Here is a 25,444-nt window from a genome sequence, read left to right as displayed (position 1 = left end):
TGATAGTGATGCTGATGATGGCGATGGTGGCGATGATGGTGATGATGATGGCAATGGTGGCAATGATAATGGTGATGATGGTGACAGTGATGGTGATTATGGTGAAGATATGATAATGATGATAGTGATGCTGATGATGGCAATGGTGGTAATTATGATGGTAATGGTGATGATAGCAATGACGCGATAGTGATTATGGTGATGGTACTTGGGGACATCGATGATGCTGATGTTGGTGGCAATGATTGCTGGTGATGATGGTGACAGTGATGGTGATGATGGTGAAGATATGATGGTGATGATGGTGGTGGTGATATGATGCTGATGGTGATGATTGCTGGTGATGATGATGATGATGATGGTGATGATGGTGGTGATATAATGATCATGGTGAGAGTGATGACAATGATGGTGGTGATGGTGATGTGATGGTGAAAGTGGCAGTGGTATGATGGTGATGATCATAATGGTGATGATGATAGTGGTAGTGATAATGGTGATAATGATAATTGATAATGATGATGATGAGATGATAGTGATGATGGTGATTGTGGTGGTGGGGATGTGATCATGATGGTGATGGCAGTGATGTGGTGGTGGTGATGTAATGGTGACAGTGATGATGGTAATGGTGATATGATGGTGATAATGGTGATGATGGTAGTGGTGGGATGATAGTGATGATGGTGAGAATGATGATGGTGTTGGTGAGAGTGATGATGGTGATGGTGATATGATGGTGATGATGGTGATGGTGGTTGTGATGTAATGGTGACAGTGATGATCGTAATGATGTTGATGTGATAGTGATAATGGTGATGATGATGATGATAGTGATGGTGATGGTAGTGGGATGATAGTGATGATGGTGAAGGTGATGGTGTTGGTGATAGTGATGATGGTGATGGTGGTGAAATGATGATGGTAATGGTGGTGATGAGATGGTGATGATGATAGGGATGATGATGGTAGTGGTGGGATGATAGTGATGATGGTGAAGATGATGGTGTTGGCAATAGTGATGGTGATAGTGGTGATATGATGGTGGTGGTGGTGATGTGATGGTGACAGTGATGATGGTAGTGGTGGTGATGTGATGGTGATGATGATAGTGATGATGATGATGGTAGTGGTGGGATGATAGTGATGATGATGTTGGTGATAGTGATGATGGTGATGGTGATGATATGATGGTGATGATGGTGGTGATATGATGGTAATGATGGTGATGGTGGTTGTGATGTAATGGTGACAGTGATGATGATAATGGTGTTGATGTGATGGTGATAATGGTGATGATAATAGTGATGGTGATGATAGTGGTGGGATGATAGTGATGATGGTGAAGGTGATGGTGTTGGTGATAGTGATGGTGGTGTGATGATGATGGTGGCGGTGGTGGTGATGTGATAGTGATGGTGATGGTGGTGATGTGATGGTGATATGGTGGTGATGATGATAGTGATGATAGTGATGGTGATGATGGTAGTGGTGGGATGATAGTGATGATGGTGACAGTGATGATGGTGTTGGTGATAGTAGTGGTGGTGGTGATATGATGGTGATGATGGTGATGGTGGTTGTGATGTAATGGTGAGTGATGATGGAAATGATGGTGATGGTGATGCGATGATGGTGATGATGGTGGTGATGGTGGTAGTGGTGATGTGATTGATGATGATAGTGATGGTGATGATGGTAGTGGTGAGATGATAGTGATAATGGTGAGGGTGATGATGGTGTTGGTGATAGTGATGGTGATGGTGGTGATATGATGGTGATGATGATGGTGATGGTGGTTGTGATGTGATGGTGGTAGTGATGATGGTAATGATGGTGATGGTGATGTGATGATGGTAGTGATGGTGGTAGTGGTGATGTGATTGATGATAGTGATAATGATGATAGTGATGGTGATGATGGTGCTGGTGGGATGATATTATTGTGATGCTTATTGATGGTGATGATGGCAATAGTGACGATGATAGGGATATGGGCACTTACATTATTCCTGTGTAACTTACTCACCTTAAAATACATCATTCAAGTTTTCAGAGTCAAGGAAAACTTGAGGACCAAGAGGAGATGCCTGTGGCTAGCAGGACCTGGTGATTTATAGATGCATGTAGTACTTTTCCCCACATGTTTCTACATGGTTTGTAAGAGAAGCAGAGTTTCTGATGTTATAGAGCTCTTACATTGCAGAGATGAAAAGGCACCATTTCCCCAATATTTTATGATGAAAATATACAAACAGAAAAGTTGAAAGGATGGTACTGACCTGTATGTGTGTATGTGTGTACATATGTGTATTCACATATGCATTTCTATCTAGAGAGAGAGAAAGTGTCCTTAGAAGAAAGTGCGTATGCACCATTCTTGGCCACCTTCTATAACCATAGGGCCCCCTGTCCCTGTTTCTCTGAATCCTTTGGCCCCATTCTGGCTCTTCCTGCCTCTTGCCTGACCTGCCTTATGCATGTTCCATGTACTCAGTACTCCTGCCCCCAGGTTGCCTTGTACTGCCCTGTTCATCCTCCTGTAATGCCACGTTGGTGGTTCGCTGACTCACTTGAGAGCTTCCGGCTTGCCTGTTTTGCACTGAGAAAAGCCCGGCTGTGTGTTGCTCTGTGCTTCGCTGTGCCACCTGGGCTCAGCTCTTTGCAGGATGACCTCGGCTTCTTCCCATGCACCAGCTGTGCCCAGGAGCTGTCCCCGCCGGCAGCCTCTAGCATGTCGTTGGCTCCGAAATGCCGGACATGCCACGCCTCCTCTCCCACGCGCAGTGACTGTAGCCTCGCACAGCCTGAGGGCTGCTCCTTCCCCGAGGCCTACACTGGCTCCAGCCCCTTTGGTTGTGGTTACTGAGATTGCCTTTGGACATGGTGTGTGTATACTCCTCGTTTATTCTCCTGAGCTGAAAGCTCCTTGAGAGAAAGGGAACTGAGTGACCTGCCCTCGGCTCCTGACCTGTTCAGCATGGCGCGTGGACTCCAGCCTGCTCTTTTGGACTGCGGTGACCGTGCTTCTTCCCTGCTTAACCTGCCCGTGGGGACTGTTGTATTCATCTGTGTGTTCCTCAGAAAGCAGCAGTGTGTGTCACACACAGAGTCTGCACTCAGCAATTGCTCTGTGACCAGATGAGTTCTCATGAGAGAGGAATGGGATGTGGTTTGAGTTGAATGTATCTGGAGGCTCCATTCTGGGGCGAGGGGTGGGGGCGTTTTCAGGCCAGGCCTCCCCGGCAGCCGCTCGCCTCCCTTGTGTAAACCTGATTGCCTGCCCCTCTACTGATCCTGCAGGATTAAGGTTAAATTAAAAGTAAGCATGGATGGATTTAGATGGACGTTTTGGCGAGTGGGCAGAACTGGTGCAAAGCTAGCGGTACACACACCAGGAAGGAAGACAAGAGCTCAGCGCCTCAATGGCAGATGAGGGATTATTGCTGAGAAACCCGTCCCGCCGTCTCCAAAATGTCAGGTTAGGAAATCTGCTTCAGGAAACTCAAGAGCATGCCAAGGTGGCTGACAAGGACGGCTTTTCCCTCTGTTCTGACACCCAGCCTGGCATCCTCTCCTGGTTCCTGCAGCCACAGTATTTTAAAGTCTCAACATCCTTTAGTCCCGGAGCTGCTGCATAACGCAGTGCGTTCTTAGAGACCAACTGGGCCTCAGGTCATGGTGGAAGGCGTGGGGCTGAGAATCTGCCACATGAGAAATCACGGGATTGCCTCAGTCCCTGAAGGGCAGCGCACAGAAAAAGGCAGTGTCAGGATGCCAGGATTGCAGGTTCTGCTCCTGGGTCTCTCACCGACTAGGTAGGCAACGACTGGCAAGCCCTTTGCACTCTCTATTCCTTAGGTTTCGAATGATAAAACAGGACGTCTGTGCTAAACAACCTCTGCAATCTGCAATTCAGAGACCATCTCTGAATGTGCCCGCTGTGCCCGCATGCTGGGGCACACCCCTCTGATTCCTCTTTCCTCTCCTTCCTGTTTCTCGTGTCTTACTATGGATGTGAATATTTGAAATGCTAACACAAGGCCAAGACCACCAGGAGATGTGGGTGCTCTGAGTGGCATTTATCTGGATAGCTGGGATCTTTACCATGGAAAAGTGAAAAATTGGAAATCTGATTAGGGTAAACATGTTTCCAGTTACTTTTTTAATAAAAAATGTATTTCTCCGGCCATTTGGAGCTTCCCGACAGAGGAACTAGCTCGACCTCACGGATTCGTTGGTCCCTGCTGGAAACAAAGAACGGGCTGCCCCGCACCGTGTGACTGCTTTCCCAAAGCCACCAGCTTTCTTTAAAGCTGGGTCAGATCTCCAGCCTCCAGCCATGCTTTAAACTGTGGGTGGTTTCAGCATCAATGTCTGATCAATTCAGGGGTCAATGGGATACATATGTGTAAGTTCAGCCCAGTAGGGTTTAAGTGGATCGCACCATATTGTAATTTAGAAAGGCTTTCTGTAAAATATAACCGAGCAGTGGTTATTGACGTAACTCTCAAGGGTGTCTGAGAAAGAGAAGTTGCTGTTATTGTTTTGGGCTGCCCTTCACTGCTTATAATTTTTCCTGTCTGTGATGCTCCTCCTGGTATCCTCCAGGTGCTCTTGTTGAGAATTAAATGTCGCTCCTGCAGCAGCCTCTTCTGTACTTAGTCATTGCTGAGCTGGCACCTGTCGGCCTATGGTGCAGGAAAGGATCTTGTCTCCTAGTAGCAGAGAAGATGGTAACCTGGGCCTCTCGAGCCCTGGGCACTGTTTCTGAGGACGAGCTCCCATCTTGGTCCCCTGGGGCCAACCTGTGGTCTCCTCAGTGTGGGCTCTCCTTGCCCCTCGCAGCCTCCTGCAGCCTGTCCTCTGCTGGTGAGTTTGGTTGCAGCAGAGTCTTTACAAACAACCGAGGCCTGCCTGAGAGCCGGAGGCTGACCCTACCTGAGCCCTGGAGACTGTCCTCTGTTTGGGGATGCAGATAATTTAGAACAAGCTCTAGCACGTTCCCATCTAGTAGGAGAAAGAAAGACACACACACTGGAGTGCTTGCTTTGTTTTTATGAATTTCTGTGCAGGTGCAGGGTGTGTGGGGAGAAGGGGCCCCAGGGTCCCGCACAGATTCAGCAGCGGTGAGGATGCCCCCCGCCCCCGCCTCAGGGCCGCGGCCGCCCGCATTCTGCTTGTTCAATTGTCTCCTCCGGAGGTGCGCTCCCCGGACACACCAGCTTCCGGATTCCCCCTCCTGCCTCTGTGCCACTTAAGTGTTTTTTATTTAACCGAGACTTTCTGGACATTTCTTCAGTTGCTGGCTTTTAAAATCATATAACTCAGATAAAGCTATTTTAAACTTTTTTATCTGAAACACGCTGCAGGGTTGCTCTGGGAGTTAATGACTTTTATGAAAATCGTGTGTGCCAGGACGTAGTCCATAAGCTTAAGATTTACATTTTCTCACCATCCATCACGGCCTTGGTGTGTGGCCTTTCTCTTTAGGCTTTGCTCCCTCTGCCGTGTCCAGTGATGTGGTCAGCGTCCATTCGGTGCTCAACACATTTTTGGAGCGAATGACAATCAGTCTCACACGTTTTATGTAATTGCTAAATGCTGAGCCAGCTGTGTGGGATGGTCTGTGTGCTTCTCCCCTCTCGCCACACTGCGAAGCATCCTGTCTGAAGCAATGGCGGGTCTTTTCAGAAGTATCCGCGGTGCCAGGAAGGAAGGCTTGCTTACCCGGGTGCCCTGGCACTGAGAACAAAGGCTGGTGAGTAGGTCTGTAAATGTCAAGCTGCATTCCCTTGGCCACCTGCCTTGTGTTCAGAAATTGGCCTCTTTAATGCAGACGGCCTTGCAGGGAGGTCAGGCCCTTCTTCCCGTTCTCGGCCGTGTCTGCCACCCAAATGCCATTCTGTCCTGGAGGAGCTTGGTGTTGGGGAGATATTGTTGGTGAGTATTTTTGTTGAAAAACTTCCCAACCCTTTAAAGTCAGGCCACAAGAATGAGAGTCCCCCTGATCCTCCTGTCCCTGGTCATGTCTACACCCAGGACACATCTCTGATTTAACTAATAGGTAAGAATGTTGTTAGTAAAGATGACACTTTTTTCTGTCCATGGGTTTAAAACCTGGGATTTGTTCCCTTGGATTAGAGGAAAGTGTTCCCCTCCACGTGGCACATTACTTTTATCACTGGGAACATTTTTTGGTATTTTTTTCCTAGAGATAGGGTCTTGCTATGTTGCTGAGGCTGGTGTTGAACTCCTGAGCTCAAGTAATCCTCCTGCCTTAGCCTCCCGAGTAGCTGGAACTTGGGGCGTGGCCACCACACCCATCAGGAGCTTTTCACTGTAACTTCGCCCAAACTTCCCTCCGCTTTCCTTTGGTCTCTATCTTGAAATGGCAGATGCGTTGCACACCGAAGGATTCCAGAACCTCCACGAGTGTTTTGCTTTGTATCGAAATATGGAATTTATAAATGAGGAAACTGTTACAAGCTTTACTTTTAATTATGAAAACAGCATAATACAAATAAATTCAGAGGCAGTTCATAAAACCTGTCTTCTGGTAGTTTTAGCCATGAGTCTCTGCCAGCCAGCACTCCCTTTCTTCCCTGGCACAGTGGACAGCAGATGCTCGTCACCCTGGCCCTGAGATATTGTCACAGAGAGCCGTCGGATTCTTCACTCTGGTGTCCCTCAGCCGGCTGTGGCTGAGGATGGCCAGGTCCCTCAGGAAGCCCTGGGCCTGGCATGCCCCTGTCCTCCAGACACGTGCAGGCGGGATACCAGCAGCACACGGCAAAATCGTGAACTCAGCCACGATGGGATACTGGGAAGATGTTAAGTGCGGGGGATGTAAATGGAAACGTTATATTGAGGATTAGTTCACGGTTCCACGGATCTTTCATCTCTTTCCGAATGAATGACTCACGCGTTTGGTAGAGAGTGCATTACCCTGTGCTGCAAAGAGTGACATGGATCCTTCCCTGTGTCTGGTGCCTGAGCTTGTGCGGTTCTAGGCTGCGTGTGGCTTTGCCCTGAAGCGGCTCACCACTGATAGGAACATTGACTCCACCGCAACTCCTGACCCCTCTGCTGGGCGAAGAGTCAAGTGTGATGGGGCAGTAGGTTGAGCTCCTGGTCTCTGCGTTTCACTCCCCTGACTTCTTCTTCCTGGAGGTTTGGAAATCCATTCTCTGGTTTATGTGGGTATGAAGTGTGCAGCCAAAAGCCGATGTTTCAGTGCCTGTAGTATCTTGGTGCATCACGAGATGGAGGCCCCTCCCAGGCTGCTTCACGGGCAGAAAGTGCATATACAGCCACCAGATCTATTGGGCCTGTAATGGTTCCCATACTACAGACATCTTTCTTTTGACATTAGTCTTTGCTGAGGCTTAAAACAGGCAGTTTTTTACATAAAGAATTCAAAATTATGTGATTACTAAGAATGTTGCAAGATACAAGAATTAGTAAAGGAGCCGAACATGGCCGGAGGAAGTCTGTCCTTTCACGACAAACTCAGCCATGGGTAGGAAGAAGTGTGATTGGAAAGGGTCACATGACAATGACAGCAAAGACTCAGAGCTGGCCTCAGAACCACCAAGATCATGCAAGCCTGGCTTTGCTTTTTTGGACCCAAGCACGCAGGTATCTCTTTGGCCATAGATTTTTTCAAGAGACTTAATATTGACTATTTGTAGCCTTCAATTGTTTCTTTTCTTTTTTTTTTTGAGATGGAGTCTCGCTCTGTTGCCCAGGCTGGAGTGCAGTGGTGCGATCTTGGCTCACTGCAAGTTCCGCCTCCCAGGTTCACGCCACTCTCCTGCCTCAGCCTCCTGAGTAGCTGGGACTACAGGATCCCGCCACCACGCCCAGCTAATTTTTTATATTTTTGGTAGAAACGGGGTTTCACCATGTTAGCCAGGATGGTCTCAATCTCCTGACCTCGTGATCCGCCCACCTCAGCCTCCCAAAGTGCTGGAATTACAGGTGTGAGCCACAACGCCTGGCATTTTTTTTTTTTTGAGACATAGTCTCTCTCTCTCTTGCTTAGCCTGTCACCCAGGCTGGAGTGCAGTGGCAAGATCTTGGCTCACTGAAACCTCTGCCTCCCAGGTTCAAGTGATTCTCCTGCTTCAGCCTCCTGAGTAGCTGGGACTGCAGGTGTGCATCACCACCCCCAGCTAATTTTTGTATTTTTAGTGGAAACGGGTTTATCATGTTGGCCAGGATGGTCTCAAACTCATGACCTCAAGTGATCCCGCCCACCTCGGCCTCCCAAGGTGCTGGAATTATGGGCGTGAGCCAACGCTCCCAGCCTCAATTGTTTCTTTATGGTAATGTTATTAAGAACTACTTAGAAAAAAAAGCAATAAACTATTATTGATAATACAGATAATGCATTTTTATTCTTGCTATGAACTTCCCTTTATAACCAGTAGATCTCTTCCAACTACCCTGGCTTCCTTGCTGTTCCTCAAACATGCCAAGCAAGATTTCTCCAGGGCCTTTGCAGTGGCTCGTTCTGGCGGTACCTGGAATGCTTTCCCTGGTATCTGCAGTGTCTTGTGTAGATCCGAGTGTCAGACCTGTCACTTTCCTTCTGTCTGAAGAGCTTCTTTTAACACTACTTGAGAGGCTGGTGGACCGGGCACGGTGGCTTATGCCTCTAATCCCAGCACTTTGGGAGGCCAAGGCGGGCAGATCACGAGGTCAGGAGTTCGAGACCAGCCTGGTCAACATGGTGAAAACCCGTCTCTACTCAAAATACAAAAATTAGCCAGGCGTGGTGGTGCGCACCTGTAATCTCAGCCACTCGGGAGGCTGAGGCAGGAGAATCACTTGAACCTGGGAGCCGAGATTGTGCTGCTGCACTCCAGCCCGGGCAATAGAGTGAGACTCCATTTCAAAAAAAAAGAAGAAAAGAAGGGCAGGTCAACTGCTGGCAAATTCCCTTAATTTTTGTTTACCTAAAAAAGTCTTTATTTCTTCTTTAGTTTTGAAGTATTGTTTCAATGGACACAGAATTCTAAGTTGGGTGTTTTCTTTTAACATTTTAAATATTTTGCTTCATTCTCTTCTTTCTTCTTCCTAAAAAGAAGTCCAGTGTAATTCTATCCGTGCTTTTCTGTGGGTAAGGTTTTTCCCCCACTCTCTGGCTTTGTTCAAAATTCCTGTCTTCAATTTTTCTGCAGTGTGTGTGCACATGTGTGCATGTGCAGTGTGTGTCTCTGCAGTGTGTGCACGCATGTGTGCACGTGTGTGCATGTGTATGTGCGTGTGTGTGCAGGTGTGTGTGTGAGTGTGCATTTGTGTGTGTTTTATTTATCCTTCTTGGTGTTCTCTGAGTTTCCTAGATCTGCGATTTGGTGTCTGGCATTAATTTTGAAAATATTCAGCCATTATTACTTCAAATATTTCTTCTATTCCCTTTTCTCTTTATCTCCTCCTGGTATTTCTATTATGCATATGTTATACCTTTTATAATTGTCCCACAATTCTTGGATATTCTGTTTTGTCTTTTTCTTTTTTTTTCTCGTAGCTTTTTGGCTTGGGGAGTTTTTATTGATAGATCCTCATTCTCACTGATGATTCCTCAGCTATGTCTACTCTACCAATGAGCCCATCAAAGGCATTCGTCATCTCTGTTACACTGGTGTTGATTTCTAAAATTTCCTTTTGATTTTTCTTAGAGTTTTCAGCTCTCAAATCACCCATCTGTTCCTACATGTTGTCCATTTTCTCACTAGAGCACTCCACATATTCATCATGGGTATGTAAGATTCTTGGTCTGATAATTCCAGTATCTCTGCCATATCTGAGTCTGATTCTTTGTCTCTTTGTAATTGTAATTTTTTTCCCTTTTAGTATGCCTTGTAATTTTTTTGTTGAAAGCTAGATATGCTGTATCAGATAAAAGAAACTGAGGCAGATTGGCCTTTCACATTAGGTTTTATCTTTATCTGACTGTGAGTTAGGCTGTTTACTGTTTGCCGGAGCTGTAGTTGTCAGAGGCTAAAATTTCCTCTGGTGTGCTTGTTTTGTCTCCCTAGTTTTCTCTGGGTTTCCCTAGAGACTTCTCCTTAAATAAAGTCTGAGATGTGCGGTTCTTTTATCTGTAAACCCCTGTCATCATGCAGGAGCCCTGTTAGAGTTGATGTGGTGGTCTGGTGTGGAAGGAGGGCAGCATCCTTTGGCCCTGTGATCAGGTCTCCGTCTCAACCTGAGTCTGCACACCTGGGCCGTGACCTCACGAGGACTTCTCAGCTTTTTCTTTTTCTCCCATAAGTGAAAGGAAGGCCAGATGGGCCGGAGTTGGGTATTTTCCATCCCACAACATTCTGGACTTATTTCGTGACTGATTTCATTCTGTAGCTATCCTTTCAAGATGTGTTCTTCACACAGAATTGTATTTTGAGGATTTATCCATGCAAATACCTTTAGATCTAGTTTATATGTAACTATGGCATGGTATTACAGTATAATTTATACATTCTTCCTCTACTGCAGGATATTTAGGCAGTTTTTACATTTTTTTCTATTTCCCCACAATGTAATTTAATTAGGTGTTATCAGACTTCTCTTTAGTTTATGCCAAAGGGAGGGAGGGTCATAAACTGGTATCTTATTATAATTTGTATTTGTCTGTGTGTGGCAGACAAATAAGGCGGAGCAGCTTTCTATAGCTCTGTTAGCCATTCACATTTCCTCATTAGTGAATTGCTTGTTTGAACACTTCAATTTTCATGGTGTGTTTATTTTGTTGTTGTTGTTATTTTATTATTAGAATGTAAGGGTTCTTAATATCTGCATCATTATTCTAGAAATACATATTTTATATATTATATATGATAAAATTGTATTTCTATATTTTATACTTTATTATCTAATATAAATACTACATATTATATACTATAAATATACATGTTACATATAAATACATATGTAAACCATATTTATATAGAAATGCTATATGTGTGATATATAGCATAGTATTTTATTATAAAATATATGTAATTATATTTGGATACTAGTTCTTTGTCAGTACATTATATATGTTACAAAAATAGAGATATAGCTTATCTTTTATCTTTATTATGGCGTCTTTTTAATCAGTGTTTTCCATCTGAAGTCTGGGTTTCATCATGGCATCTTTCTCTAATGATTTCATAAAAATATTTGCCCTTATTTTCTTCTGAAATTTTAGAATCTTTAATCTGTCAGGAATTTTTGTTGTTGTGAGACAGGCATTGAATTTTATCTTTTTCTACTTAGATAGGGAGCTGTCCTGGCCCCTGTATTTAATCATTGAAATACCCTTTGTCCTGCAGTGTGTGACTTCACACTGGTTGTCTGTCCAGTCTCCATGTGTGTACTTACACTTCTCACTACTCAGTTTTATTCCACTGGTTCTGTTTGTCAGTGTTTCGAAAACCTTGATGATTTTCTTTTTCTCAATTCAACTTTCTCATCTTATTTTATACGTAAATTTCTATTGGAGTATAACATATACAAAGTGTGCACATCTCAGTGCAGAGTCCACTGTCTGTGTAGCCACCATCCAGCTCTAGACAGAGCCCTTGGCAGCCCAGACCCTCCCCTCAGCAACTCCTCCCAAGTGATACCCAAAGCAGAAGGTTAGCGGATTCAGACGTCATGCACTCCGTGTGTCTGGCTTCTCTAACTCAGCATACTCTGTGATACTCACCTACTCTGGTGCAGAGTAGACACTTGGTGTCTCAGTCTTTCTGAGAATATGAAACCTTTCTGACAAGGTGAATCGCAACCCTCCCCCATTCTTTCCCCAAATTATCTACATGTCCCTTATTCTAAAATCATTTTTCAGATGAGCTTGTCAAATTTATGAAAAAAGACTGGTTTTTTTGTTGAATTTCAATTTAATAGATAGCTGTTTGGACAAAACTGTACAAAAGTGCAATCATTGCCACATAACAATGTTTCAGTCAACTACTGAGCGCATACATGAGGGTGGTCTCATAAGATTGTAATCACATACTTTAACTGTACCTTTTTCGTTAGATGTGTTTAGACACAAATACATACCATTTGTTACAGTTGCCTACGGTATTCTGGACAGTAACACGCTGTACAGGTTAGATACACAAATACATACCATTTGTTACAGTTGTCTACAGTATTCGGAACAGTAACAGTGAGCTGTGCAGGTTAGGTACACAAATACATACCATTGGTTACAGTTGCCTACAGCACTCAGCACAGTGACATGTTGTGCAGGTGGTGGGTGTGCAGTGGGCTGTGCCATCTGGGTGTGTGTAAGTGCACTTTGTGATGTTGGCACATCAGCTAATGATGCATATCTCAGAATGTGTCCCCATGGTTAGGAGACGTGTGAGTGTATTTACGACGTTTGGTCTTCCCATCCACTTCTGTGCTTACATGATATGTGTCTTCACGAGTTGAGATATTCCTTTGTCATTCAATGAACTTTTAGTATTTTTAAATATAAAGTTCTTAAAATATTTTATTAAAATTTTTTGAAGTAGCTTAACATGATCAGGATTATTTTAAAATTAACTTCTAATTATTTCAAGATATTATATCATGGGTTGTTGCTGGCATATAGGCACATTGTTTTGTATTTTGACCTTGCGACCTGTATCTTTGAAGGAATCTTATATTCGTTATAATTGCTTGATTGGCAGTTCTCTTAGATTGTCCATGTAGACAATATGTCATCTGCAGCTTTCTTCCTTTCTATGTATCTTAAAATTTTTCATTTTATTGAATATCTAGGGTGTTCCATATAGTGTTGAATCAAAGGGGTCATGGCAGGCGCCGTTATCTATCCCAAGCATTAAGAAAATGTCTTTGACATTTTATCTTGTTAAAGGATGATCGTTTCTGAAGGATTTTAGTAAATAACTTTTTTTGGATTAAGGATGCTTTATTCCTAGTTTCTTAAAATTTTAAAAATTTTGAATGGTCCAAATGCTTATTCTTGAATCATTAAGATATTACGGGGCTTTTTCTCCCTTTAATCTCTTAGTAAAGTGAATTACATGGAGTGGAACAAGTTTTGCATTTTTGGGATATACCTTTTTGGTCACAACGTTCTGTTTTCTGATTTCCCTCTGTTGTATTTGGTTGCTATTATTTTTTGAGAAATGGAATTCCCTTACTTTCGTTGTGTTACTTTTTTTCAGTGCTAGTATCGAAGTAATACTCATCCCACGAAGTAAGTTGTGTCCTAGACTGAAAAATCTAAAATCCGCATAACAGGAAATAGCTCTTGCTTGAAGCTTTAGTAACAGTATTTAAGTCACCTGGCTTTAGTGCTTTTTATGAGAGTTGATTTTTGAATACTGATTTAACTAATGGTTACAAGTATCGTCAGATACCATTCCTTTCAATTCAATTTCGGCATTTTGTGTTTTTTTCCTAAAAATGATTCATTTCACTAATGTCTTCCAATTACGTTTCTATTGTGCATTGCATTTTCTTGTGATTTTGCAAATCTCTCTGCACATGTTGTGACACCCCGAATTCATTCCTGGTGTCATTTATTTTGCATTTTTCCTTTCTGGATAATTTTTACAGACGTCTTTGTATTTCCTTCATATTTTCAAAGAGTCAACTCCGCTCGTGTCTGTGCTGTCTGCTGTTTTCCTGTTTGTTAATTTCTGCCATTAAGTCTCAGGTTATTTTATCTCCAGGTCAGATGGGGTTAATTCTCTAGTTTGCATTTTCTTTTACATTTTGCTCACACTTTCTCATTATAGATTATTTTCTGTGTGGTTTATAATTTTTTATTGCGTGCTTGTCTTTGATGTCTTTCTTTTCTTATGAGAAGCCTGTCGAAGTCCCAGGAACTCTCATTGTTGGAAATGTTCCTCCAGAGAGATGTTAATCAGCGATTCAAATCAGTGTGTTATGTTAGATATATGAGTATTTTATTGTATTAGAATTTGACACCCATGTGGGATACAGATTCAGGCTTCTATTTCTAATAAGACGCATCTGTGTTTTCATCCAGAGCCTGAGAAAGAGAGGCTCTTCTGCCCACCTGCATGTGGACAGGTTGTTGGCATCCCTTCTGTGCAGGGCAGGTGTGCACAGTCCTTGGGGGTGCACTGCCAGCACCTGCCCCTGCCCTCCTTTGGGCACAGACCCCAGCCTCAGCCTGTTGGGCCCTAACAGACCCCCCTGTCTGCCACCGCCCCACTCACCTGCCCCCCTTGCCTGCTTTTTGCCCCAGCTCTGTGCTTTCTCTGTTCTGGCATCTGGGATTTGTCCTTCCTTCCTTCGCGTTTACTAATGCTTCAAAATTTGTGTCTGTCCCCTTTTATTTGGAGTATTTATGCATTAGACTGGGAGCAGGGTCTGTGCTGTTTTTACAATGTGTGCTTGAAATGGATGTCTCTAGACTTTCTTCTCTTTTTATAGTTTTATACTTGAGACACTTGTTGACTATGAAGTGAGAGTATTTAAAAGTGCATATGTTGTCATGTTGATGCGTGTAAACACTCTGTCATGCTGATGTGTGTAAACACACTGTCGTGCTGATGCTGCAAACACACTATCATGCGGATACATGTAAACACACCTTCGTGCGGATGCGTGTAAACACAGTATTGTGCTGATGCATGTAAATACACTGCTGTGTTGATGCGTGTAAACACACTGACTGCCATGCTGATGCATGTAAACACACTGACTATCCACACTGGGTTTTCTGGGCAGTACAATTTCAAATTTTGTTCCTCCTAAGCTCAGGTCACATGTTCTGATTTGGAGTTCTAAAGAACTGGAGAGTGAGCCTAGAAGAATTACTAAATTGATCCCAGCTTTCTAACATTTTGCTCAGGGCAGATAGCAGGGAAGCATTGCAAATAGGGTTTTGGCTGACAGGCTCCCGTGTGCACACACAAAGCCTACCCCAGAAGAGTGGAGTCCACTCTCTCCGAATCCAGGCCACTCTCTGGCAGCTGAAGCCTCCTCTACTGCTCGCTGTCAGCAGCTCCCAGTTCTTACACTCCAAGAGACCCAGCCCTCAGCTACGATGCTGGACTTGACTCAGCTCTGTTGTGTTTGGGGGCTGAGGTGCTGGACTCAGAGTGAGGCATCCACACAGCTGCCCTGATTTCCAGATCCTGGCCTAGCATGGGCCCCTCCCAGCCTGTGTCAGTTTGTTTTCACACTGCTGATAAAGACGTATCTGAGACTGGGCAGTTTACAAAATAAAGAGGTTTCATGGACTTACAGTTCCACGTGGCTGGGGAGGCCTCACAATCGTGGCGGAAGGCAAGGAGGAGCAAGTCACGTCTTACATAGATGGCAGCAGGCAAAGAGAGAGCGTGTGCAGGGAAACTCCCCCTTATAAAACCGTCAGATCTTGTGAGACTTATTCACTGTCACAAGAACAGCCCAAGAAAGACCCACCCGCATGATTCAATTACCTCCCACTGGGGTCTTCCCAGGACACATGGGAATCGTGGCAGTTACAATTCAAGGTGAGATTTGGGTGGGGACACAGCCAGACCACATCACCACCCTAGTTCAAGTCTCTGCTGCAGGCCGAGTTTCTGTGTGCGTTGGCAGCACTCACCACCCCTCCTGTTCCGCAGGGATGACCTGAGCAGCAGACGTCACAGATGGGAGATTGTTCGGGCTTCAGCACAGTTCTGACACAGCACAGCCAGAGTGAGCCAGCACCCCCCACCCCCACATACAGCAGCCACAGCTCACAGCACAGCCAGAGTAAGCCAGCTCCCCGCTACGCCACATACCAGCCGCTCCGTGGTCCCCCAGGCGCCCACCCTTCTAACCAACTGGCTGTACGTTTAAGGTACCCACTGCATGCTCCCATGGAGGAATTGGCTAGCATGAGTCACAGGTGTAGGGATGTGACATGTTTGTGATCACAGCTTCATTACAAGAAAAACCAATGCAGATCTAGACTAGCCAGAGACCACAGGATGGGGTCGGGAGGCCCTAAACACAAAGCTTCCATGTCCTCTCCATGCAGTGAGGACAGGCTGCCCACACTCAGCATACCAGTGTGCAGCCACACACAGAGCATTGCTGGCCAGGGACGCTCACCCGAGCCTCCGAGTGCAGAGTTTCTATCGAGGTCTCAGTGTGCAGCCACACACAGAGCATTGCTGACAAGGGACATTCACCTGGGCCTCAGTGTGCAGAGCTTCTATTGAGGTTTCATTACATGGTGTGAGGGATTGAACCATTGGCCACAAGCTTTAACCCACCCACCAGCCCTCCCTTCTCCCAAGACCAGACTGTATCCATGACTCAGAGCCCCCCTCACCCATCACGTTGTTGGTCTTTTTGGTGTGGACAGCCCGCATCCTCTCACCTCATTTGCATAAACCATCAGGTGTGGTCCGAGGGGCCCACCACAAACGACCTTACCCCTGTGACTCAGGAGGCCCCAAGGACTCAGAGGCTGCTTCCGGGAACCAGGACCAAGGCCAGCCATACTCCTTATCACACAACATGGCAACAGCAACTTTTCATTCCAGCTAATCACCAACTCGTTTCCTCCTCATTCTCTCATCCTCCTCCAGTACCCAGGTGGTCGTTGTGATCACCACAGCTCCATGCGTGGCCCTGATGGCTCCATCAGGCTTGGTGGCCACCACCAGGCACCAGGGCTTGATTCCTGGCCCCCGATGGTTCTGTCAGGCTTGGTGGCCACTGCCGCTTAGGCTGACATCCTTCAGATTCATGCCTCTAGCCCCAACATTCTACTCCAGAGCAAATTCTTATTCTTCTCTGAGCACAGCACCTGGGAGATAGAACTTGGCTGACTGCATCAGTGAGTGACTTATAGGAAAAAAAAAAAAATTACTGGGTAAGCACATCCGAAGAAACAACTCAGTGAGGTTTCTGATAATGACACTTTCCCTTCCTCTGCAGTAATGCCTTTTCATAATAAGTTGATCCTTTTCGTTTCTCCCAGCGTGGTGCAGCAGACCTCCTTTCCTGACAACCTGGAGGCGTGGACGACATACCGTCCTCCACACGGTGCTGGACGTGGGGCTGTTGTGGTCCGGGTTTACTCTGCTCATGTCACTGCGCAGACAATGTACCGTCCTCCACACGGTGCTGGACGTGGGGCCACTGTGGTCCGGGTTTACTCTGCTCGTGTCATTGAGCCCCGTCTATCCTGCACGTGTCCCTCTGAGTGGTCGGTGGTGCCAAATGCCTGGTGCTCCGTGAATTTAGGTCTGAGCCATTTTAGAATCTCTGCATTTAGCGTCGTACGAACTCACTGCTCACTGCGCGATGCGTCCTTTGCCCTGAATGGAGCCGGTTGAGATTCTCAGTGTCCGGCCTGACTCTAACACATACAGAACGTCTCTGCGCATCCGAGACACCTTTTCCTCCGCCTTGGGTCTCTTGGCATCTGTCTCCCGAGTGGAGGAGTCACTCACATCATCCGGCCTTCCTCCTGTCATTTAGTTTGCCTTTGCCCTCCTCCGAACTTTATTTTAATTCTTCTCCACCACAGGAACTGACCGGGACGTGCCCCAAATGCAGCACCTCTGCTTTCAAAGCCTGGGAAGGAGGAGCAGGAGAGGGCTGGGGGCTGCGCGCTCTCTACCCTGGCCTAGAGGTCAGAGGAGGGGCCTTCATCAGAGCATCAGCCACCCCTTCCCGGGCCTTTGCTTCCCCACAGAGGGCATCTTGCTGCTCCCGGCGAAGCAATAATTGCTGAAAATGGGAAGTTAATTGGATGTGAGTGCAACGCCATTTGGCTTTTTGCTTAGCCAGGGCCAGGCGTGGGGGCAGGTTTCTGAAAGGGAAGCCGAAGGCTCCACACAGCAGCTGGAAAGCCTGGGCCTGAGCAGCCCCCAGAACAGACACTCTTCTTTCTCAGCAGTGCTGGAGAAAACCACCAACGTCCCTTGAAAGTGAGAGCTGAGCTGCTCACCATGTCCTTCTGCACCACGAAGAAGAAACAAAGCAGACCCAGAGACTTCAGAGGCTGGCGGGCCCCGGGGGCGCCGGCCGCAGAGCGGCACCGTCTGACTGTAATTACCGTCTGACTGTAATTAATGCATCTTCCAGACGGGCTGCTGGCTGTAAACGGCCCCCCCGCCCCGCGTCTCACTTCCGCCCACCTTCTTTACTCAACGATTTAAATTGTTCTTCTGACTTTATCTGTCACTTTATTTACTGGCTCTTAACCTTTCTTCTTTTTTTAAGATATAAATGAGTATAACATCCACTGAAGATGATGATGCCTTCTGGAAAGCGTGATGAGGCTTTCATTCCTGGAAGATATCCTCTGCTTGCCCTCCGTTTATTTTTTTCTTTTTTTTTCTGAAGTCTAATAAGCATTAATTTCCCAATTCCTGAATATGCATAATGATTATATATTTTTCATTTACAAAATAAAAGACAGCTTAAAGGGCTTTCTCAACCTCTCACTTGGTACACTGTATTCTCACAGGTTGACGGCATTTTTCACAAACATATTGTTATAAATAAATACTTTGTTACAATTAGGAGCATTTCTGTGGCTTTATTATTTGTTGCTTCAACCTCTGGTGAGACCTGTCTTTCCCTTAAGACAAAATAGAACCCGAATGTCGAACACTGGAAATGAGTGAGTGCAGGAATGCTGGAAAAAATTCAGAAAGGTGCAAAATTCATGACCTCACCGTTGATGTCTCCATCACGGCAAGATCAAGGTCATCCATCAGATCACATAGTCTTCCAGAACAGACACTTGGCTCTGTTTTTACATTTTGGAAAACCCGGGAAGGCTGGGGAAATATTAAAGGCTGCAGTGGTCCAGTGTATTAGCAAGCTGTGTTTTCTTCCTCATTCTTGTCCCTGGTTTGTTGAATTAAACACATTATCTGTGGACCTTTAGCAGATACTGCAGATTTATCACTTGAGGATATTATTCAACGTGATTTCTTCTCTTCTATTTCTGACTAAGCAACAACAGTTTAGAAAGGAAAAGGCTTGGAGAGAGAAAACACGTGGGTCCTGAGGAAGAGCTGTGGGCCTGGCTCGTCACTGAGCTCTGGCTGTGCGGGGCCAGAGGGTCTGAGATGGCCTGTGCAGTGACCAGGGCTTCGGCAGCTGAGCCCTGCACACTGGTGGGCTTGGAACAGTGCCGAGCTCTCCAGGCCGTGCACCCCCAGAGTCTGAGATCGAGGTCTCAACAGGCTGTGCACCTCGGAAGGCTCCAGAGAGGGTCCTCCAGCCTCTGGTGACTCGGGCACCCCCGCCACTCCTCGGCTTGCAGGGGCCTCCCTCCCACCTCTGCTGAGTCACCAGGTGTTCTCTGGGGCTTCTGTCCTCGCCTTCCCACTCGGCGCCTCTGTCTCTGTCCAGTCCCTCCTTCTTCGGGACACCAGTCCCTGGATTAAGAGCCACTCTAATGGCTTCATCTTTAACTTGCTTCCCTCTTTGAAGACCGTTTCCAAATCACATCCCATTCACGGGAGCTGGAGCCCAGGACTCAGACGTGCTTTCCTGGGGGACATAGTCCCCGAGCAGCTGGCTCAGCTTGTGCTTTGCTGGGGGACACAGTCCCTGAGCAGCCAGCTCAGCTCTGCAGGGGGTCAGGGGCTTGCACAGAGCTGCTTCGTCCTGCGGGTTCTTGGTGCGGTGAAGGATCCATCCTGGGGATGTGCCATGCCACTTCTGGTGAATTCTTTTCTGTACTCTTCTACCTTTGAGAGGGACCAGGCTCCAGATGGAAGGTGCAATTGCCCTAAGGAAATGAGGTCACCAGGTGGGCTCTGCGCTCTGCCCTGGTCATGAGGAGCATGCCTGGCCCGTGCTTTCCACTGGGACCCCAGGTGGTGTTGCTTCTGTTCAGGAAAAATGTTTCTAATCTAACAAAATAGTATTAGAATTATCATTGTTATTATTACCTGTGTATTTTCTCTCTACATGTCTTTGATGATGTCGTAAACTGGTAGATCGAGTACTGTTTACTTCCATAGTGCCCGTCCTCATTTTATCAGCTCTTTTGCAGCTGAGTTGGGAGTGGGGCGGGGAAGCCTGTGAACGTGTTATTTCTGGTTGCTGCGTTTGCTGTGTGGATGGGCAGGGCCGGAGCTCCCAGCCCTTTTGAAGGTGCTTTCTGGACCTTCTCTGCTTGGCAAAAGCAGCTAAAAGTAGGAGGCGGTTAAAGGCTTTTATTTCCAAATGGCAGAGCCATATACATATCTCTTCTTTTTCTTCAGGCAGACTGCAGAGATTAGGAAGCCTGATGTTGAGAAATGTCACTGGTTTCTTTGGGGTAGAATCTGGAAGAATGCTTTTAGAAGAAAATCATAGGATTGGCCTTAAGTTTAAGGGAGACTTAGAGGAGACAGAAGGGACCAGGTGCCCCCAGCGAGAGGGTACAAACCCTGTGTCCCCAGCGAGAGGGTACGGACCCCGTGCCCCCGGTGAATGGATACAGACCCTGTGCTCCCAGGGAGTGGATACGGACCCCGTGCCCCCGCGAGTGGTGGGGGTGGGGGGCGCTGCCGGGCAGGACAGAGGTGTGGGTTCTTCTTCGCTCCAGAGCAGGGGTGTTCGAGTCTCAGTGGCTCATGTCAGGCCAGGTGACCAGAGCAAAATAGCGCCATGTCCTGGTTTGAACATGAAGACAGCTGATTCCACCAGGTTAACCAGTCTTCAGCCCGGTGATGTGGTGCTGCTGGCCTGGCCGTGGTCCTCACCCTTTCAGAGACCCTGGTCTCCTTACACAGCAAGGAGAGGTGGCTCCCATGCCCCCTGAGCCAGCACAGGCTCCCGAGGGTCTGCAGCTGCCCCGCCCTCCTGGGCTCCAGCCAGTGTTGCCTTGTGCAGGACACAGCAGCTCTGGGTAAAGAATGGCCCCGGTCAGTGTTCTGAAAAATTAGGGCCTTCTTCCTAAGGCCACTACTGTTCAAACAGTGTTTCCTTCTAACCGTTAGAGCTTCACTTTCTCCAGGTGGCGTCGGTTAGTGAAGTCTGCCTGCTTCTTCCAGGTGCATCGGTTGGTTAGTGAAGGCTGCCTCTCTCCTCCTCGTGCCTGGTGTGCGGTTCTCTCCTCTGCCGTCTCTGGCTGGGCCTTGCAGGCTCTGGCTACTTCTCCTGCGATTCGTTTTGTTCTTTCCTCTCTCATCTGAAATGGCTCCGGCCCAGATTCAGGAGGGAAGGGAGGAAACCGGTGGGGCCTGGGCGCTGCTTCTCCTGGCCTTGTTCTTCAGGCCCCCTTTGAAGGTTTCAAGCTCCCGCTCTTTCTCTCCCGCCTCTGCCTCCGCTGCCTCCGTGCCTGCTGCTTCTGCGAGCTGCGGTTCACGTTCCGGCCGGCCGCAGCTGGGTCCTCAGGACTTGAGGAGAGGGTCCTGTCAGGGCCAGCTTTCTGGTCGGGTTTTCAGCCATGAAAATGTCCAGAAAATCTTGGTCTGAGCTGGAGAGGAGACAGCAGGGTGGACGTGTCGCTGGGGAGGAAAAGCTTGGGCCGTGATCCTTGTCTGGCCGTCTCAGATCATAGACGAATTATTCACAAGAGGGCCTCTGCCTAAAACTCACCATGCTGGCTTTCTTGGTGGACTTTTCATTTCTAAAATATAAGGAAAGTTCAAACTTTAAGGCTGCAGAAGGAAGTGAAGGCCTCCGATGCTGTTTGCAAATCTCTCGTTTCTGACTCAAGACCGTGAAGGTATGGGGGATCCCAGGCCTGCCCTCCTCCCAGTTTTGGGGGAGCTGCCTCTTGCGATTCTCCCTCAGTGGCTGTGTTGGGGTGGGGCCCGTTTCCTCTTTGAAAAGGACGTCACGATCATCTTCCTGTCTCGGCTGTGAACACTCACAGTATGTTGCACAGGGTGCCAGGGCTCTGCTCTGCTGGGGAGACCTCTGTCCCAAACTCTCAATCATATTTTTAGAAAGTGAGGCTGGGTGGCTTGTGGGTGTCAGAAGCATTGAGGATGAATCACAGCTGTGAAAATACGGGAGTGAAAACACAGTGGAGACGTGAAGGGAGCTTCGCCTCAGGATAGGGGCTGGTGGAGGCGCCCACGTGTTCCCGCCGCCCCTGGCCCCGAGGTTCTCACTAAGGTTTTTGGTCTGATCTCTTCCCCTCCGAAACTCAGGATCTGGCCAAGAATGAGCCCTCTCAGGCTGCTCCCCAGGAAGCCCAATGCTAGCCCATGGGGGCCGAGAGCCACCTGAATCCACATCTGCCCCTCCTGGCATCAAGGGTCAGCCAGTGCCCTGCCTTTTAATTTTCCATTGATTTAAACAGAATCACATGATTTCATTTAGGAGTGTTTCCTCCACCATTTCTGAGTGGAAGCCAGGAGATGAGGTGGCTTTCAGTTCTATTTGACTTCCTGTCACTTACATTCCCCTTTCCCGTGTCTGTGGAAGGATGACCAGGACCCGGCCTAGGCGTGTGGGTAAAGACCTGGCTGTGGCTGGGCACTGTCCACAGGGGCCGGCTCTGCCTGGGGCTGGGGTGGGTGAGCCCTGTTGGTTCTAGGACCCCAGACCTACCTGGTGGGCAGAGATGACGGAGGTGCAGCACGGGAGGAGCAGGTGTGCGGTGCTGGTGAGTGGCAGTTCCTCGGCCAAAAGCGTCGAGTGTCATGACGGCAGAGTCGTTTGAACCGTTTGTCACCAGCATACCCAGGGCAGTGCCCACTGACGCGGTGCCCAGAGCCAAGTGGCGGCCGGACCGTCACTGCTGCGTGCCCTGTGTTCAGGTAGCCCCGCAGAGGACAGGGCCGTGTGGTCAGGCCTCCTGATGGAGCTTCCTTGCACCTGACCCGTCACGGGATACACGGAGGGCGCTCTGCCTTCTTCCTGGTGTCCTGCATGTCTGAGCCGAAGTGCTTTGCGGGGTGAGGGCACCTCTGCGGGGCTCAGCGGGCAGCTTTGAAACAGTGGCCAGGTTGCTCCCCGCAGTCAGGCCCACTGCAGCTTCCTCCTGCACCGGCTCACGTGGAAGAGGGTCTCGGTTTTGTCTTTAATTGGTAAAATTTGTTTTAGTGTATGATTATGTAGGAACTACAAACACAAGGAATTATCTTACATTGTAAATATTTGAGTAAAAAGAATAATTTCGATCAGTGAGGGCGCGTATACCATGCATCACTCAGCTTCACCAAAATCCACGCCATGCTGTCCTGCTGGCCTCTGAGGGCAGCCTCGGTGCCTGTCCCCGGCCCGTGGACCTTCCCAGGTGGATGTTGTTTGCTTTGTGTTACTATGGTCTCCTCCGACGAGCCCAGCCCACCAGATCACACCATCTCCTCCTGAATGTTTGCACAAATGCATTCCATCATCCCTGGTATTTTACCTGTGAATTACTGTTAGGGAAAATATATCAGTAGCAGAGATACTGATTCTGTAATTTTTCCTAAATAGGCACTTACTCCGGATGAAACCACAAAGTCTAAATAATACATTAGCACGCGAAGATCACTGAGCCTCTTCCACCCTCTGCGCCGACCCCGGTTTCCATCTAAATCGATATCTGCGCTGCCTCGATGGGGCCCAGCATGGGCTGTGCTTGGCATACAGAGCAGCTGCACCTGAGCAGCAGCCGAGGGGTCTTAGGGAAGCTGCTGCCCCTTCCAAACACGACTGCCTTTGAAGCCCCTATTAATTGTCAATAACAACTGCTCCCTCCATTACAAAAGGAATTGAAAGCGAAAATAAGACCCGGACAATAGAACATAAACGGAAGAGCAAATCCCACTCCGGATTGGAATTGTCTGCTGGGCTCATTAATCCCTGGCCTGGCGCTGGGAGCGTGGGCGCCGCTTTTCTTAGGGTTTGCTTTCTGATCTTGTGTCAATTACTGCACAAAGCCTTCACACCACACAGCGAATCCTTTCTGTAAGTGTTTTAGTTTTTGTTCAATATTTTATGTTTCTGCTTCTAAATCTTACTTGCCGATATCCAACTGATAAGCTGAGCAGGGAAATACAAATACACCAGCCATCATCCTCCAAGGTTGTCACATATGTGTGTGTTTCTTTAGCTTAAGTGAGGTTATTTGATACTCATGTTTGTTCTGTGTGGAGTTAGGCCTTGTCACGTATAAGCAGTTGTATTCCCACAGGGCTATTAAAGAAGTAAACCAAGTTGGCCGCACAATTCAGCATCTAAAATCTGACATTGTTTTCTGGGGAAGGCGGTCGTGCTGGGGGTGCCGGGGGAGACCTGGGGATGTCGGTATCTCTCAGCATGGCCGAGAACAGGCACCCATCCAGGTGTATCATACCATGGGGGCCGTTGTCTGCTTTCTAAAATATTAACCATGTATTTTGGATGTTTAATAATAGGGCAGGTGAGGGTACATCAACCGCGTTGTGGCTTTACCTGCCAATCTGGTTACCAGCCATCCCACTGCGAGGAGGCGCGGCTCTCCCCCTCTCTGAAATGACGCCTTTCTCTTCTGCGCTCCTAAAGTACGGGGTGTTTTTCAGACTCAAAGGTCAAGTCCTTCACAGAACAGGGCTGCACGTGTCTTTGTCCAGCGCACGTTTGCCTGCTTTCCTCGGGACACCTGTCACTGCAAAGCCCAGCTGCCTGCTTACCCATCTAAGAAGAAAGGCTCATTCTGACAGTCACAAACCACCCACCGCCCACAATCAAGCAGACAAGGACTCTGCAGACCCCAAACGCCACTCAGTCTCTTTGTTTTTGTTTCTGTTTTCCTTTTTCTTTTTTAGGTAAATTTTGTCGATTCTTGAAAACCTCTTGCGTGTTTGACATTTTTCTAAGTGTGCAGTCGCAGAAACAGGCAGTGGAAAGGAATCGAAGTCAGTGTTGAGAGCACAGCTGAAGTTGCTGATGCTTTATCCGCCCTGGAAGGCCTTCGGCGGCTCCTGCCATGGCCAGGCTGGCCTTGGACCCCCCTGCTCCTAAGGCAGTTTTCCATTCCCTGTTTGTCACAAGGCTTCTTAGTTTCTGCCCCACAGGTCAGCCCCGTGGGGTCAGGAGCCACATCCTGGTGGTCGTCTCCTTGGAGGGCCTAGGATGCACTCCTGGCTTAAAATGCCTGTGACCTTGTGGAGGACATGGGCAGCGAGCGTCCCTAGAATCGCAGCTGCACAGGTGCCCTGTGTGCCCAGGGAACGCCCAGTGCATTTCTTGGCAATCATTTTGGCATTTTTTTTGCTCTTAAAAACCTAAATGCCCGCGTTTCACTAGAGATCTCGAAGTTGCAGAGGGCTGCGGGGCAGTTATTTCAGCCGAGTGGACGGCTCAGGGAACCCATGTTGTTCTGATTGATTTGCTGCTTGGAAGAAACCGACTACAGGTTTGCCCAGACTGACCAGTCAATTAAGTCAGCGCAGGCCATCCAGATGCCTGGGTTTCTAATGTGCAAGTGCTGAATGGCAGTGAAGACCTGGAACCCCATCACTCTGGGGCTTTGCTGGGTGCACTGGGCATGTTCACACCACCCCGGAGCTCTGCTGGGTGCACTGGGCACGTTCACA

General features: G+C 47.6%; 1 protein-coding gene and 1 long non-coding RNA gene across 3 annotated transcripts in view; both read left to right on the top strand.

Moving 5' to 3' along the window:
* The window catches only part of PTPRN2 (protein tyrosine phosphatase receptor type N2), a 984,778-nt gene that overhangs the window by 500,572 nt on the left and 458,762 nt on the right, over positions 1–25,444 (top strand). The window lies entirely within an intron of this gene.
* On the top strand, positions 19,334–24,600 carry LOC111551444. The gene is made up of 3 exons (XR_002734367.1): positions 19,334–19,658; positions 23,361–23,834; positions 24,428–24,600. It is a non-coding gene; the product is annotated as an uncharacterized LOC111551444 (long non-coding RNA).

This window comes from Piliocolobus tephrosceles, chromosome 8 (assembly GCF_002776525.5).
Source record: "Piliocolobus tephrosceles isolate RC106 chromosome 8, ASM277652v3, whole genome shotgun sequence".
Taxonomy (NCBI): domain Eukaryota; kingdom Metazoa; phylum Chordata; class Mammalia; order Primates; family Cercopithecidae; genus Piliocolobus; species Piliocolobus tephrosceles.
Note: the sequence above shows the minus strand (reverse complement) of the source record. Positions and strands in the feature narration are given on the sequence as shown.